Source organism: Lonchura striata, chromosome 5 (genome assembly GCF_046129695.1).
Source record: "Lonchura striata isolate bLonStr1 chromosome 5, bLonStr1.mat, whole genome shotgun sequence".
Classification (NCBI taxonomy): Eukaryota; Metazoa; Chordata; class Aves; order Passeriformes; family Estrildidae; genus Lonchura; species Lonchura striata.
The window spans coordinates 178,924-194,788 of record NC_134607.1 but is presented as its reverse complement, the minus strand read 5'-3'; the positions used below and the strand labels follow the sequence as shown (position 1 = coordinate 194,788).

The 15,865-nt window shown below is 40.7% G+C and overlaps 1 long non-coding RNA gene across 2 annotated transcripts in view; it reads right to left on the bottom strand.

Moving 5' to 3' along the window:
- LOC110475224 (uncharacterized) overlaps nucleotides 1-15,865 on the bottom strand; it is an 83,291-nt gene that overhangs the window by 6,355 nt on the left and 61,071 nt on the right. The window contains exon 5 of one of the 2 annotated variants that reach the window (XR_004147677.1): nucleotides 837-1,093. This is a non-coding gene — a long non-coding RNA (uncharacterized LOC110475224). Of the gene's footprint in view, nucleotides 1-836; nucleotides 1,094-7,493; nucleotides 7,552-15,865 lie in introns of those variants that run through there. The other variant, XR_004147680.1, reaches the window with a different exon arrangement.

Genomic DNA, 15,865 nt, shown 5'->3' with positions numbered 1-15,865 from the left:
TAAAGCACTGAAAATCAGCTTGTCAGCAGGGAAGGATTGGTTTCTTTTCTTTCAATTTCATCTGTATGCTGTCTTAATGTTATTTCTGTGTTTTTAAAAGAACGCAGAACACAGCGAATACTATACCAATGAATTTTGAAGTCACATGGTACACGAATGAATGTATTATTTTAGGCTGAGAATTTCACATTTAGGAGAGTTTTTAGTGTCTGGACAATCACTGGTTCTGTGGTCAGAGGAAAAAGTCACAGGATGTGACCATTCGATTTGTCATGTCTGCCAAGCCATGGAGGCTGAGAAGGGTGGAGATAATAGCATCACTGTACCAGCCTTATCCAAAGCATGGAGAAAGATCACATTGGTGGCAATTTGACAAATTCAGAGTGATGAGAAGAACCAACATGCCTGTTATTTTAAATTTAGTGGAAAACAAAATAACCTAGTATATCTTATAAAGTTATAGGTGGATAAATGATGTAAAGGAGCAGAACATTAGAACAATTAGAGTAAAAACCCATCAGAAACAAAATATCAAAGGACACCAAGTGCCATCTCCCCTTTCTGTGGATGCCCATGTCAAAACATGCCCCGCACCACTTGTTATTTCTGCCCTGTATCAGAAAGCCATTATTTATGTGCTGGTCAGAGAGATCATCATGCCACAGGTGTGGAAAGATGACTGGGGACCCCATGGACAGAGGACTGGGGGTACAACTGGAGGAAACGGAGGAGTCATATTCACAACCTAACAGAGGTGATAACAGTACAGAAATTAAAGGGTACAATACAGTGGTTGCTCCCTGGATGGAATGGGGCTGGCATGCTCAGAGACCTACCCCACAGTGATTCCCCAAACAGGTGATCTGCGACGGTGAGCACCTGCTAAGGGAGAAGGAATGGAGGGTGGAGCAGTGCGGAGAAACTGCAGCCAGGCGCTGTTGAAATCTTTGCAGGGAGGGGAACTCTATGGCGAAATCAGTCTCCTTGGATGAACTTGTTCATGATTTAATTGTAATATCAACACACACCTCCATCACAAAGATACAACCACTCCTCACTGGGCACATGCTCCATGTTGTTTTTGACCGTATCTCTAAAAGCAAAGTGAGAAAATTTTACAACATTCAATAACAAAGGTACGTATGATTAGAGTCACTCAAGCTCCACCTAAACAAAGAAATGGTATAAGCTGAGCATGGTGGAAAGTTAGGTATCAGTACTGAACTTGATTAATATCCATTTTATTGTTGAATATTTATTTCCCATTGACTGTATTTATAATATAACTATGATACCAAACTGAAACATATTGGATGATATCCAATTCTGATTCTCTGCTTTTCATTTACCTTTATCTTCAAGGGGGTACTGGAATTCAGCTTTGTTTAGAAAGAGAACAGTCAGTCTGAGTGTCCATACATAGTCGGTTTGCTGCTTTTTCATTAAAACCAAATTTAGACTGAACTAAATACTTCTCTGAACTGATTAATCTGACATGGAAAATTTCAGCATACTAAATCACTGATGGTCTAATTTTACATAAATAAATGTAGGCAGATGTATTGTCATCTTATAGTTTCATGTATCTGTGGTATAAAAACACAAAGAAAATAAAGGCAAGACCTGACAGAGTTCTAAGTTTAATGGAGCTAAGCTTGGCCAAGAAATGGGACTGAGCTGTCTTATGAGAAAGAAGGACAGGAATTATAGGCCCAGAAGATAGGATTTGGTGATGGGATTTAAGGCAACTCAGAAAGCCATTTAGTCTGTTCCAGATGGTGAAGGCAGCATGGGAGAAGGAGCTCGGTGCCAACAGTGGCAAAACAAGCAGGGGAAACACAATATTTAAATGATTTTTACTGAATTCTGTAAAAAGCCTCTATTCAAAAAGTGTAAGTGTTGCAAAGTTGTGTTCCTGAGGACAGGAAATGCCTGATTTAATGTCTCCCATACAAATTAAATTTGTAACTCTTACATTCACTGTAAAATCTTTAATTATAGCATAACATGTACCTTTTACCATAGCACCTTTAGCCTTTCTGTGCACATGGATGGCATACTATTAATGAGCCTGTTTTATCCTCATTGCTAACTGCATGGCCTCATACCTCATTTTCTATATCCTATTCAAACTCTGGCCTGAATACACAATTAGTAACATTCTCACAGGATCACCCATGTAATTTATTGCTATATTACTTAGTGCTTCACAAACATTAAGTAATATCTCTAACCTCCTTGTAAGATCAGGTCATTTTCTTATTTTTACACTTTAGAGTCATGTGAGATCATGAAAGACTGTTTTGATTTTTTTTTTGGGAAAGCCCACATTCATCTGTCGTGGATCCCTATGTGGGTCTCATCTAGAAGAAATGACTCTTCACCATTTCCTTTTTCCATCCCTTTGTGAAGCTGGAACCCCTTCCTCTTCAGGAATACCATGTCATTTGGCATGACAGTGAATCTCTGCGTTTGTCTGGGTGCAAGTCTATCCTGCTGGGCCATCTCCTTGGGCAGTGGGATGAGAAAGTAAGCAACCACCTTCCCAAATCTACAGTTTGAAGGAGAGAAGACAACTGTGCAACCAGAGTGAGAGCACAGGTTTACTGAACTTCTTTCATCGTGATCCTACACATTCACGTGAACTACCTTTAATTTTAGAAGTTGATATTTCATTGCTGCCTTTGAAGCCTGAGTTGCTGCCGTAACCAGCAAGAAATTTTTCCAATAGCAAATAACATCAAGTACATTTCTCAATCCTCTGCCTTCCCAGACCCATTAGATCCCAAGTTTAGCAGAAGAGCTGCACATAACTCTATGATGAGCTCAGTAGAAATATCAGCCTTGGTATGGATAGAGCAAAAGTAGAAACATGTGGATGTGGGAGAACAGGAAGAAGTGGAAGAAAAAGGGATGAAAGAAAAGCACATGTTAATGGCATCTAAATTAGGAGATCATAAAGTCTCAGCACAACTATCTGCAGTTCCTATTTATAGAAACATCCAGATTGAGAAAAACAAAGGACAACCTAAATACAACAGCCTACACCTAGAAAGAGACAAAAGAACAATGAGTTAAATGAGCAGTTTTATCTAAGGACTCACAGAGGTGGGACAAAAGGAGGGACAAATGATTCAATCACTGACAACTTTAAAAGGTGTTAAAGACACATTCAGAAGCCAACCACATGGCTGCCATTAGGAGGAACAACCCAGAAGACACCATGAGAACTAAATAGCCAGTTTCCCTAATTTTTTGTGGCCAGAAATATTTCTGTACAGACAACGTGCAGACACACCTTCAAGCTTCCAAATAGGAAAGAATGAGTAAAACTACAAGAAGCATGCTTGTGCCTGAGTGATACCTGGTTGTACAAAATAAAATTACTTTTCCTTCTTATGCTGCTTCTTGTCGAGGGTTGCTCCATTAGTTAAGATCTGCAGAGCAGTTCTAGTTGCTGGATGTCTCTCAATGGCTCCCCTCGCACCAACTGAAGCCTCAATGTGCAAATCAGCTGCACTGGCTAAACAGGAGCACACACTCACAAGATTGATTCCCTTGCATAAATCAGGTTGGATCTGAGGAGAAGAATCATGGAGAAGAATCAGCACATGGTGAAGGGTTTTGGGTAGGCATGGGTGTATGTCTCTGTCTCTTGTGTAGGGACACAGCTGCAAGCCAGCATCTAAGCATTGCACAAGGAATGCTACACAGATTTCAGAAGATGATCTCACCCACCCAGCATCACTCCCTGGCCCTTCAATTGGCCCTCTGTAATCACTGATAAGCTGTGTTGGTTGCGTCTACATCTGCAGAAAGATGACATTCATCTCCACTCCCAGATGCCTGCAAAGGTCATCAGTCCACTGAGGCACCAGCTAAACTTCACAGGTTGGGAAGGGGATTCTAAATACCAAAGCTTCCAGAGTCTTTACAAACAGTCGCTCCTCCCTTGCCTGTTAATGACTTGGCAAACTCCTGTTGCATGCAACTATAGACACGCCTTTAAATGCTTTACAAGGTTGTGGTAGTCACCCATTCATCATTTATGGTCGAGCACTAAAATATTTTGCAGGTAACTGTAACACTGGAAAGTGTTAACAACTCTCATTCACATAGTGAGAATTTATTGTGTGTTATAACAAATTTGTGACATCAGCAGTAGTAGCATTTTAATTTTCAAAGCACTTTAAACAAGAATCAATCCATATAGGATCATTGTGACAGAGGTAGACATTGAAAATAACTTCAAACTATTTCACTTCCACACAGCACTGCAAATAAAAGCCTGGCTTACAGCCCTATGCCATCAGGGCTGAAAACTCTGCTTACATGTGAATAAGTAGTACATACTGTAGTTGTATTTTCCTGTATACCATACTCTGCCATCCTTAGAGATAAACTTCTAGTTTGGGCTCAATTAAATTACTGCAAAACAGGCTACAATCAGACACAGTAACCTGATTATTGCCAGGCAAAATAAACGGTTTCACTGCATGGCTAGCTACAAATATAATACTTGGTCACAATCAACATTCCCAGAGAATTAGGTTATATTCTATATCTCAAATCTAATCCTTTATTGCAAAACAGGTCCATGCCATTGTAAGCAAATAGAAAAGAACAGTAAAATAAATAACAAAGGACTGGTTTGTTTCCTCTGCTTCACTTGAGCTGTGCAAGGGGACGCCAGTGAGAGTGATAATCATGGCCAAAGACATTGCACAGTCCATCTGTCTAACAGTCTGAGGCAACATTTGTCCCTTAGATTCAACACTCAACTATTTTCTGTGATGGCTAACAGTTGGCCTGGAGGCCTCATGGTTTAAATAGTCCTAATTATTATTATATAACTAACATATAACTAATTACATAACTAGTAGTTATATAACTCGACCAATCTAGGCCACTGGGGACACGGGCAGCTATTGGCCAGTTAGATGGGTGGCAACTATTCAGCCAATCAGGACTAACCATGCAGACTTTCGGTAACTATTTAAATGGAATTGAACTCAATAAAAATTGGCTGTTGCTGCACAAACTTTGTGTGTCATGTCACGTCTGTCTCTACTGTGGCAATTTCTCAGCCCAACTGAGTCCCTCATCTGGTTCACTGAACAAATAACAATGCTGACATAGAGGGTGGAAAACAGCAGCAGAAAATTGTGTGGCACAATACTGATGGGTAAACTGCTTCTTGTGCCCTTACCACTGTCAGTCAAAGGAGGCTGAAGGTACACAATGCAAACAGTCTCATGGAGTTCATTGTCATGTCCTTTAAGAGCGTGGTAGCTTAGTTTAGTGGTGGATTTGGCAGTGTTAGGTTTTTGGTTGGACTTCATAACCTTAAATGTCTTTTCCAACATCAACAACTCAATGATTTTGTGATCTTTGTGATGTCCTTCCTCAAGGTTGTTATAAGTTGAGGCGAATAATTTGATTCAGCCTTTTAAGATCAATTAATAATTTTATTAATTACAGCAAGCGATAGCAAGCAAAACAGCGCTGGGTTCAGCTGGGAGCCTGGCTCCGCCAAAAGCTGACAGCCTTTCCTTCTCTTCAGTCCCTTTTTATCTTGCATGAGTGGGGGGTGATGAGTCTCGTTCCACCGTGGTTATCAGTCCCAAAAACAATGGATTTCACAAGTGGGGTGGTGTGTCTTCTTCCACTTCGGTTTATCAGTTTTCAGCAACAATGGGTTTCCACTGCGGTTATCAGTTCCAGCCAGTCCTGCAAAATCTTTCACAATCTTTGTTTGTGGTTACCAGTCAAGCCTGCAAATTCCATGTCCCGACTTCCCCCCCTTTTATCCTAATTTCATACTTTTGATGAACAAACAAGTCAATGCAGTTTCTCACAAAGGTCATTAGGACACTATATTTTAGATGTAAGCACTGAGAGCCCCATGGCAGAATATTCAGGAGAAAGTCCAATCTTATGAAATGATAATAAAGTGTAAACACTAGATGACAGCTGGTCAAATAGTAAGTCTACACATACTCAGCAGCAATTTATCTGTAATGTGATAAAATAATACAGGAACAGCTTTAGAGCAGCAAATCAACAGAACATAGCCATCAACTAGCTGCTATGTATAATAAATGCATATAAATCCCCCAAACTGCTCCTGGTATTCAGACTTGAACTGAAAAAGTCAAAAATGTGTTTTTTCCAATCCTGAATATGGTTGTAGCAACAATGACTTCAAAATGGACTTTTGTCTGACCAGGTATTGTGAAATGGTGGCTATCATTGTCCTTGACAGAACTGTGGTCTGGCTGCAAGAGAGGAAATTATCCTCTTTGATTCCAAAGCCATATGAAACCCAGTTGATGGTTTTTGAGAGTTTGGAGACTTACCAACCTGATCTCCTGGCAAAGTTTAATTGACCCTTAGAATAATTTAGGATGAAAAGGCCTCTAAGATCATCATATCCAATCCTTAACCTAACACTGCCAAGTCCACCACTAAACCATATCCCTAAGTGCCAGGTCTACACTTCTATTAAATACCTCCAAGGATGGTTATTCTCCACTTTCCTGGGCAGCCTTTCCAGTGCTTGTCAGGCCTTCTGGTGAAGAACTTTTTTCCTAATACTCAGTCTAAACCTCCCTGATGCAACTTAAGGCCTTCTCCTCTTTTCACTTACTACCCGGGGTAGTGGGGAGGCCAATCCCCAAGTCATTACAATTTCCTTTCAGGAGTTTGCAGAGAGCAGTAAGGTCAAGTTCTTGGCTAACACAGCTCAAGCCTGATGTATATTGGGAGCTATGTCCTTAGTTCAAAGGAAGACTATCTAAGAGGCTGGGTAGGAGGGACAGGAAGAGAAATTATTATCCAGCCATTACCACCTGCAGATTGCTGTCTCCTGCAGACACTGTCTTTGCATGGTGCTTGTCTGGCAGTTGCATCAGAATCTGCTGTCATGGAAATGGCACAGACAAAACTCCCATGCTGGAAGGAATAAAAACATCTGTTTAAGCAAAAATGTTTGGGAGCTGATCCAAGAGCAGTTGAACTCGGGCTGCTGTGGTTCCCAGTGTGATACCACGGATTCCTGTGCTATGTCATAGTAGAAAGGATGAGCATCATCCCACCTGTTCTGTACAGTGGTGCATGAATTGAGTTACAAGTCATCAACTGCAAATTATGAATTAGAAACTTCATAACTTATGTGATAAATCAGTGAATTCACATGGCTGACTACTCTGTGCAAAGACAATTGAGCCCTTGTTTGTTGTGTTTCTTCCTCAATGAGCTTATAAAATAAAACTTAATTTATAGATTACATTGCCCTGTAAATCTGAAATACCCAAATGGACCATGACAACTGTCCTCAAAAGTTCATTTTATTTCAATATGACTTCGTCTATTACAGCATAGAAGAGTTAATGAAAATTAGAATTAATTAACTTCAACTTACTGAGAAAAAGTAGATCATTACAGAAACCCCAACATCTGAAGCCTGATAGACATGAAAGTTTGCCCACAGATAGACAGACAGATGAGCCTGGGAAGCCATATTCACTATTTTGGTCACCTAAGATGCCCCTGCAAGCAGAAAGATGCACACATTCATTATTTTGATTACATTAGACACCCCTGAAACTGTGAAAAAATGTTTTTGTGATTTGTGTCAATTGGCAATGGAATCAGCAAATGCTTTTATCTGCTGTGTCGAAAGTAGACACGTTTGCTGGGATACCTACAAAGAACAGCTTTGAAACTTTCTGATCAAATAGCCAAATAAAACATTGAACAAGATATAGAAGAAGTAAAGAGATGAGACAGCAAAATGACTGATGCTTAGAATAAAATAGAGGAAGTTGTGGTAAAGCTAACGGATATTGCAAAGCGACTAAATGCTTATATAAAATAAAAAGCTTGATGCACTTCTAAAAAAACGCCATTCACTTGAGTTAAAATTTTAGAAGTTTAGTAATAATAAAATAGATTACTATTTTATTACTACTAAAAATTTGGACAATAAGAATTTGGACAATCAAAGTTAGGACAAGAAAAGAGAATAAGAAACAAAGAATTAGGACATCCGCCCCAAAGCACACCTTGCTAACAAAGGATTGCCCCTTAAAAGGAATAGCCTATTGCATATTCATATATCTCACACATGATTCAAACTAGGGTACTTCTCTTAATTTTAGCTTCCCCCCCTCATCTTTTAAATCAACCTTCTTGGCTTCTCAAAGTCTGAGCATTCCCAATAAGGAGGCAATAATTCTTTTCTTGAAATCTTAGTGGCTTGTTGCTGTTATCTCTATCCAAATAGGATAATGTGAAGAATTTCTTTATTATCTTTTCCATTTCTTACACTAGTTACAAAAAGTATCTTACATCACATACTTTCTATTTTAATATTATGCTATAGTCTAAAAACTATATATACCACACTACTTAAAAGAGATTAATACAGATTTGCTATACTACTTAAAAGATATTAATACAACTTTCTAACATAGCACATATAGTATTCAGTTTAATATTTGTGAGAAGACAACATTATAATATGCATCTCTAACACACTTGTACCAGACTAAAATTATGTAGCAGGCACCAGTAAAAGACTTCCCTCCAGAGGACCACAAGAAGGACAGGAAGCCAACGACCACCTAGAAGGATGATGAAATTGCTGATCCCAGCTTATTGATATTTGCTTATTTGGACTAACTCAAGCACACTGCAAAATGCTTTGCAGGCTTAAAAGCAGTGTATATACTCTGGTGAACTTGTAGTGGCGTGTGCCATTAGTGGAGCCACCCAGCACTTCTTGCTTTGTTTCTTTAAAATAAAAGATTGAAAAATAAATTTAGGTTTGGCTATCAAAATTTTTATGTCAAAACCAAATAATTACAGACTCCAGATAAACCTATTTTACAGCCAGACTGGACTAGATACTTTGTTTCCTACTACACATCTGCCATCAAAGCCTGTAGGCTAATGTTTCTGGTCTAAGTTTCACTGCATAGTTTCCTATGTGACATTAGCAAACTTCTATCACATATTTCTACAGATATCAGAATTTAAACAGCACAGCACTGGTGCTTGTGGAGACTCTATATTTAATTATATCACTTTGTGCTTTATATAATCAGAACAGGGTGAGCCATCTCAATTAAATGCTTCCCCAGTCTTTCCAGACAGCTTAGTTTGTCTGCAACTGCTTCCCTTTGACCACAATGGTTATCATTGCAACACCCTGGGAGCACGTTTTTAAGGACACTCAGTTTGTGATTTATTTACAAGCATGTTCTCAGGCCAAGAATTTGGAGATAATTGTATGGTCTTTCTCTAGGAATATAGTCTGTCAGTATTACTAATTCCCTGTAATATGCTTGAGAAAAATACCCTGAGTTTGAGCTAATCTAGTGAATTCTTCTGACAGTAAAAAAAGGGGAGGAAACAGAACTGGGATCTGTCCCACTGGTACTGTGAAAAACTGCATTGACTTGTTTGTTCATCAAAAGTATGAAATTAGGATAAAAGGGTGGGGGGGGGGTATGGAATTTGCAGGCTTGGGCAAGGCTGGTAACTGCAAACAAAGATTGTGAAAGGTCTTGCAGGACTGGCTGGAACTGATAACCACAGCGGAAGGAGACCCATCACCCCCACTTGTCAAACCAACTACTGCTGGAACTGATAACCACAGTGGAAGGAAACCCATCACCCCCACTTGTGCTGGATAAAAAGGGACTGAAGAGAAAGAAAGGTTGTCAGCTTTTGGCGGAGCCAGGCTCCCAGCTGAACCCAGCGCTTTTTGCTTGCTATTGCTTGCTGTAATTAATAAAATTATTAATTGATCTTAAAAGGCTGGATCAAATTATTCGCCTCAATTTATAACAGTACTCTGTCATGGAATAGACTTCTTTTACAACAAGCAGTCCCTGAGGGCTGCCACAGAAGATTCAGATGCCAGGATAAGATGCTTCTCCTTTTAATGCTGTGTCTATATCCCTGGTGGTTTATGACATTCCTTGTGACAGTTCTCGGCAGTGGACCAACTCGTTAGGTGCTGTGTTGCCGGAGGAGAAGATGAACCTGGCCCTCAAAGCTTCCTGTATCCCTAAGCAATGTAGGCAGGGTAAGAGGGAAACCCTGGCCAGGCACACCAGTGCCAACAGCCACAGCCATGGATCCATGGCTGGAATGCTGGTGGTCTGCTGTGCTCCCAGTCTGCCTTGGGGTGGAAGAGGAGTGTTGTCAGGGCTGGTAAAGAGACACAGCCAAGGAAGCAGCAGCCAGTCTGGTCCTGAGAGCTGTGGCACAGAGGCAGTGGTTTACAGAAGGCACTGAGGATGGCAGCCACACCGTTTGCAGACACGCTGCCTGCACACACATGAATGGAGGTGAAGAAATGTGGTAAGAGAAAAGTAAACAGAAGGTCTGTCGCATGATTTGCAATAGTGAATATCTGGTTGTATAATCCCATTCCAAGTCTATTTCTGGCAGGCAACAAGAAAATAGTCACTGACAGGGTAAGACAAGAACAGAAACACTGCAGAGGGAGCAGAAACAGCTCCTGGTCTAGAGCTGTTCATAAGCTTTACCCTGGATGGACAAGAAGCAAATTGTGCAAATTCACACCCACACATACAAATGTACATATTACCATAACCCTATAGCTTTTAAGATGCCCCCCCTCTGGAAGCAATTTGTTGCTGTGCAGACTTTTTTTTAAAACAAGCAGAAGGGACAACCCAAATGCAACCTGCTGAGCATGGATGCATACTCCTGGTTAGATAGGATGTGCCATGCCACACTCCTGCAGCAGCACAGAGATGGGACCTACAGGTTTCCCAGCACCACCACAGCAGAGGCTGACCAAAACTTGTCATCTTGTGCTTCTCATGAAGTATTTCCTGCTCCACAGAATAACACAAGATCTTCCCTAATTTAGCAGCATCTTTTTTGAGGTTCTGCTACTAAATCTCCTATCTGGCCAAGTATGGCTATTTTTGTCTAACAAAACAGCAACTCAACAGCAAATGTTACCTTCTTGGTAAAAGAAAGTCACTCAGTAGGCATCTCTAGATCTCAGTTACTACTACGTTTTCATTTGGGCTGGAATATTCTTTCCCTGTTGCAGCTTTTAACATTATACTCTCCACTATAAGTAGCTACATATCCCTAGCAACCAAAAATCAAAGAATGCATTTCCCAAATAGGTGTCAAGCCTTGAGCATCTGTTGAGACTGACCTCTTTCCTCCACAGAGAAAATTAGTCTCAATTTATATTCTTTGAGAAGTCTCATGTCACCATAAAATGCCAGAGCAATTTGTCTAAAAACTGTCTACGACATCCAACGTGTATTACTGGCAATCTTACCCTCAAAGTGAGAGGATTCTTAAATGTGTTGTAGAAGAGCCACATACCCCAGGCAACACAAAACTCCTGCCATAAACTCATCTGGGACCCCTTACTCCACAGTGGGTCTCTGCCACCTCAGGGGCCAGAATTTACTGACCACTGAAAGCCCATGCCAAGTTTCCACCTGATTTTAGCTAATCTGCATGCACTCCTTATCAAAATCTCAGTTTCCAAAATTGCCCGCTGCCCAAAGCATTTTCAAATTTCATGTAATCCTCAGTAATTCATGTCAAACATTGGTCAGGGGCACAGTTTTGATCTTTCTAACCAAAAGAGATGCACAATTCATCTCAGCATGCCTGGTTGTAAGGAGGAGAACTCACTGTCATTCCCAAGAAAGCTCCCCAGCATCCAGGTGGCACTTTCCCTGCCTCCTGCAGATTTGTAATTACACTCCTGCTTCCCTCCTTACATTGCTGCTCCTGAGCTCCCCAGCTCAAGATCTGTCACTTTCCAGCTATGGATTTGTTCTGGTTGACATCCAGTCCTGGTTGAAGTCCAGGGCAGGGCTCACCACTGCTGATAAGCAATGAAGTCTGCATAGCCACAGGGCTCAGCTAGCATATCCCATATGGTTGTTTGCATCCTTGGACAGGCTTTTGCTGCTCATCAGGCTGACCCGATTCCCAGAGTCTCTGCTTCTCAGTGGGATTTCTTCCTAAGGGCAATTGCCCAGGCTGGGAGAGCTCACACTGGAGCTCCAGTGCACATTTTGGAGTGCTCAAACCCACTGGGGACACACAGGCTTGAAATCCCTCCCTTTGAAGGGATGGCAGTAACCCAAAATCTGCCTTCTCTCCTGTGGGAACTCAAAATGTCTCTCAGACATTTTTAGAGGTTCCAGGCCGTAGTCAGACACAGTCTGGACCCCGGCAGGCAGCTGGATTTAGCTGTGATTTCGAGTTTAAACCATGAAATGAATTACCAACTTTGAAGGTGGAACAAGCAGTCACAAAATACTAGATAGTATAGTAAATGCAGTCACAAAGTAGAGGGAAAATTTTTTTTAGTAGTTACAGGGGGGTTTTAGTACATGTACAGGGGGGTTTTTACTTTATACATGAGGGTCAGAAGTTCTAAAATGGAGGAAAGTGGGCTAAACCCATCCTTCTTCTTTCTTCTTCCTTACCTCCATGTTCTTAGTGATGTTGGCACTCACAGATTGGTTTAAAATAAAAAAACACTTAGCAACGTAAGCTATAAGTATTAGGGAATAATTGTAAACATGTTATACATAATATATCTTATAAAAAATAACAGCAACCCTAAGCGGGGAGAGAGAAGAAGAAGACACCAGACAGTCAGGGTGTCAAGAATGTGTGCTTCTCTGCCTGGGCCGCTAACCAAAGGGCCGCAGCCCGAGAACCTAATCTGTTAGATAACTAACAATAAATCATCTTAAAACCAAACAAAAAGAGGCTGCAAAATTTTTCTTTAGGAACACAAGTTAGAAGAGAAGCTTTACCACCACACAAAACCCCAAACCAAACCCAAAGTTCTCACATCTGGCATCCCTGGGTGTGGGCACCAGCAAGAAGACCGAAAAGAAACATCAAACAACCTCCAACCTGCATCAGCGGAGAAGAAAAAAAAGAAGAGCAGAGCACACACTCGCCGTAAATTCCAAGAAGAGAGGGAGCGGACAGCTCGAGATAAAAACCTGACCTTCACCGAAACAACTCGCCTCGGGGACTTTCCAGGGAGGAGACGACCCAGAAGCGCGCCTGGGATCTCTCACCTGTGACCTGCTGGACGGTGATCAGTGCTATCTCCAGACTGACCTCGAGCTGACACAGCTTCTGGTGAGAACGGTCAAAATTAAGAACATGGGGAGCAGGTCAGCACACACAGACACAGGCGATGCTCAGCCCAGGGTGTTTGTGGTGCTGTTGGAAGTGCAAAATAATGACTTTGAATAAAAAATTCAAAGAGTCCTTGGGAAATTGGGTTTTAAAGATGCCCAAAACATCTGCAGCAGGTCATTCAGTAACAGGATCTAGAAGAGGTGAATCTGCCAATTTCACCAGGCTGTTTTGCACGAGGCACGCTGACACATTTATGATGGACATAAACATAGATGGAAGGAAATTGCCCCAAAACCCCAAACATGAAAAGTCATAAATGATGTAACTTCATCTAAAATGTGTTAGAGACGAGGCAAACTTTAGGTTTGTTAAGCTACAGAGGAAGACTTCATCCAACCAAAATGCCCAGCAATCAAGTTCAGAGAGGTCTACACATGGTGTTGGAAATGATACAAAGTTTGAAATTCACTTATATAATTTTAGTCAGGGGCTGTTTCATCATTCAAGGCCTGATGAGCTTAACATCTCAACAGACTGGAAGCAGCACAGAAGATATGAAAAAGATAATGACCATTAATGAACATCAACTCTAAACATCACCCCTGGCATGGCTGGAGACAGCTGGTTGGGGAAAAGAGATAAGGAATGAGAGCCTAATTAACACAGAAGGCAAAGGGATCTATAACCAGTATGAAACCAAATACTAAGAACTGCATAACTTGGGACCAATGAACACTGAACCAATGAGTTTTTCTGAGTTTTGACTGCATAGGTATGTGAAAAATCTAATAGAGCCACGTGTGATGGAATTATTTTCTTTGCACAACCTGGACAATGTGTGGATGAAATTATTTGTATTGTACATCCTGGCCAGAATAAAGTAATGCCTGGATTCTCTAACACTAAAAATGTTGTTGGAGAGTTTTTGTTTTTCCTGCAGTTTTGGTGACAATGGAACAACCCATCCTGGCCCCCTTTTTCTTCTGCTGAGCTGCCAAGAAGGGCCCAGACAGCAACAACCATTCAGAGGTGAGCTCAAGTCTCAATGCCCAGTGCAGCCACCAGAAGGATGTGCCAGCTGTGATTTGTATTCCTGTTGCCTCTGAGAACAACAGTGCAACCAGAAATAGGATCAGTGGGGACAATCTCCTCATCAGGAGGAAAGCATTAGCCACAGAAATGAGCAATGAACCTATAAAAGAATCTCACTATTGAGGGACCCATCTGGCTCTCACTAGTGAGAATTTGCATGGCTCCCAAGCGTTTACAAGCAGAATTAATAAGCATCCTTTTATTTCATCAGTTCTAGGCAGTAGGAGGACCAGTTGATTAGTTTGCTTGTTGAAGTATTACTGACATTCTAGCCTATAGTTCTCAAACAATCAGATCTTGATTATTTTTGGTCATGTAAATAAAGTCCTTAAAAGGATTATTTCCAAGCCTATTTAACTCTATATATAAATGCAGCATTATTTTCAAACCTCAATTTCCCAACAAACTTAACAGTAGGTTTTCAGGCACATGGCACAGGAAATGAAGAGGTTTTATGGGAATATTTAAAACTCACTTTTGCAGACAAAGCAGACTTAGAAAACCTCTTTCAAAAGGCTGATGTTTTCAAAGTTGGAAAGGGGCTGATTATGCGCCTTTGAAACAACATTCATTCTCCAAAAATAATATCACTTTTATCACATGCAGAAGATTAAAGGTAAATGGATGGAAGGATATCAGTTGTGCAGAGCTTTGAAATAAACCCAGATTCCAGCTTTGTAGAGAAGTTCACTGGAAATTCTTGCTGAGAATTCTTATTTCCATAATAAAACCATAAAACAGACATCTTCCAAATGCACTGGCTGCACTACAGTGGCCTATGCCACAAGTACATATACTTTGGGAAAAGCCCAGATTACCAGGTTTCTGGGCCAAGGAACAAACAAACAGGAACATGAACATTTCTGGGCAGAGACGGACTCTGGTCTGAAGGACTGTGGGCTTCCCTGGCAGAGTCAAGCATCCTCAAGGCAGGAGGTGATTCAAGAGCACCATGCCAAGATAAATATGAACCTTTTATTCCTCTCTCCTTGCACAGTTTCACACTTGGGTTTTAACTGAATGTCCCTGTTTGGGGGGAAAAAAAAAAGAAAAGAAAAATCAAAGCAAGTCTAGGAAGAAAGTGTATTGACAGCAACATCTGCTCTAAAACAGAGTTTTAGGCACAGGCAGAATTTACCTTACTCCTCCTTAGCCTATAACTCTATTACAGAGTAAACAGGGGAAGGCCAAGGCAAGGCTGATGAAGAATCTTAATAGTTTCACACACCAAATGACAGGAATTTTCAGATCATTAAGAAACAAAACCAAAATGTTCTTCATCAGGAAAAAGCAAAGTCAAAAGAAACCCTGTAAAAGTAGGAGAATATCTCACTGACAGGGCAGGAAGAAAATTCCAGAATCAATTCAATAGTAAAAAGAAAAGTTCTGGGGGATATTTTTCTGTAAACATTCAACACAAAGGAAAAATAAAATCTTGGGGAAAAAAAGTAAATTTAGGTAGAATTCATCTAAATTCTTGGCTGAAAGAAATACTAAGTTATAGACTTCTGAAGATGGCAAATATTTAAATTCCAATCATTTGCAAGTAAAATTTTGTGACTTATTTGTTCAAAGTATCATTCAA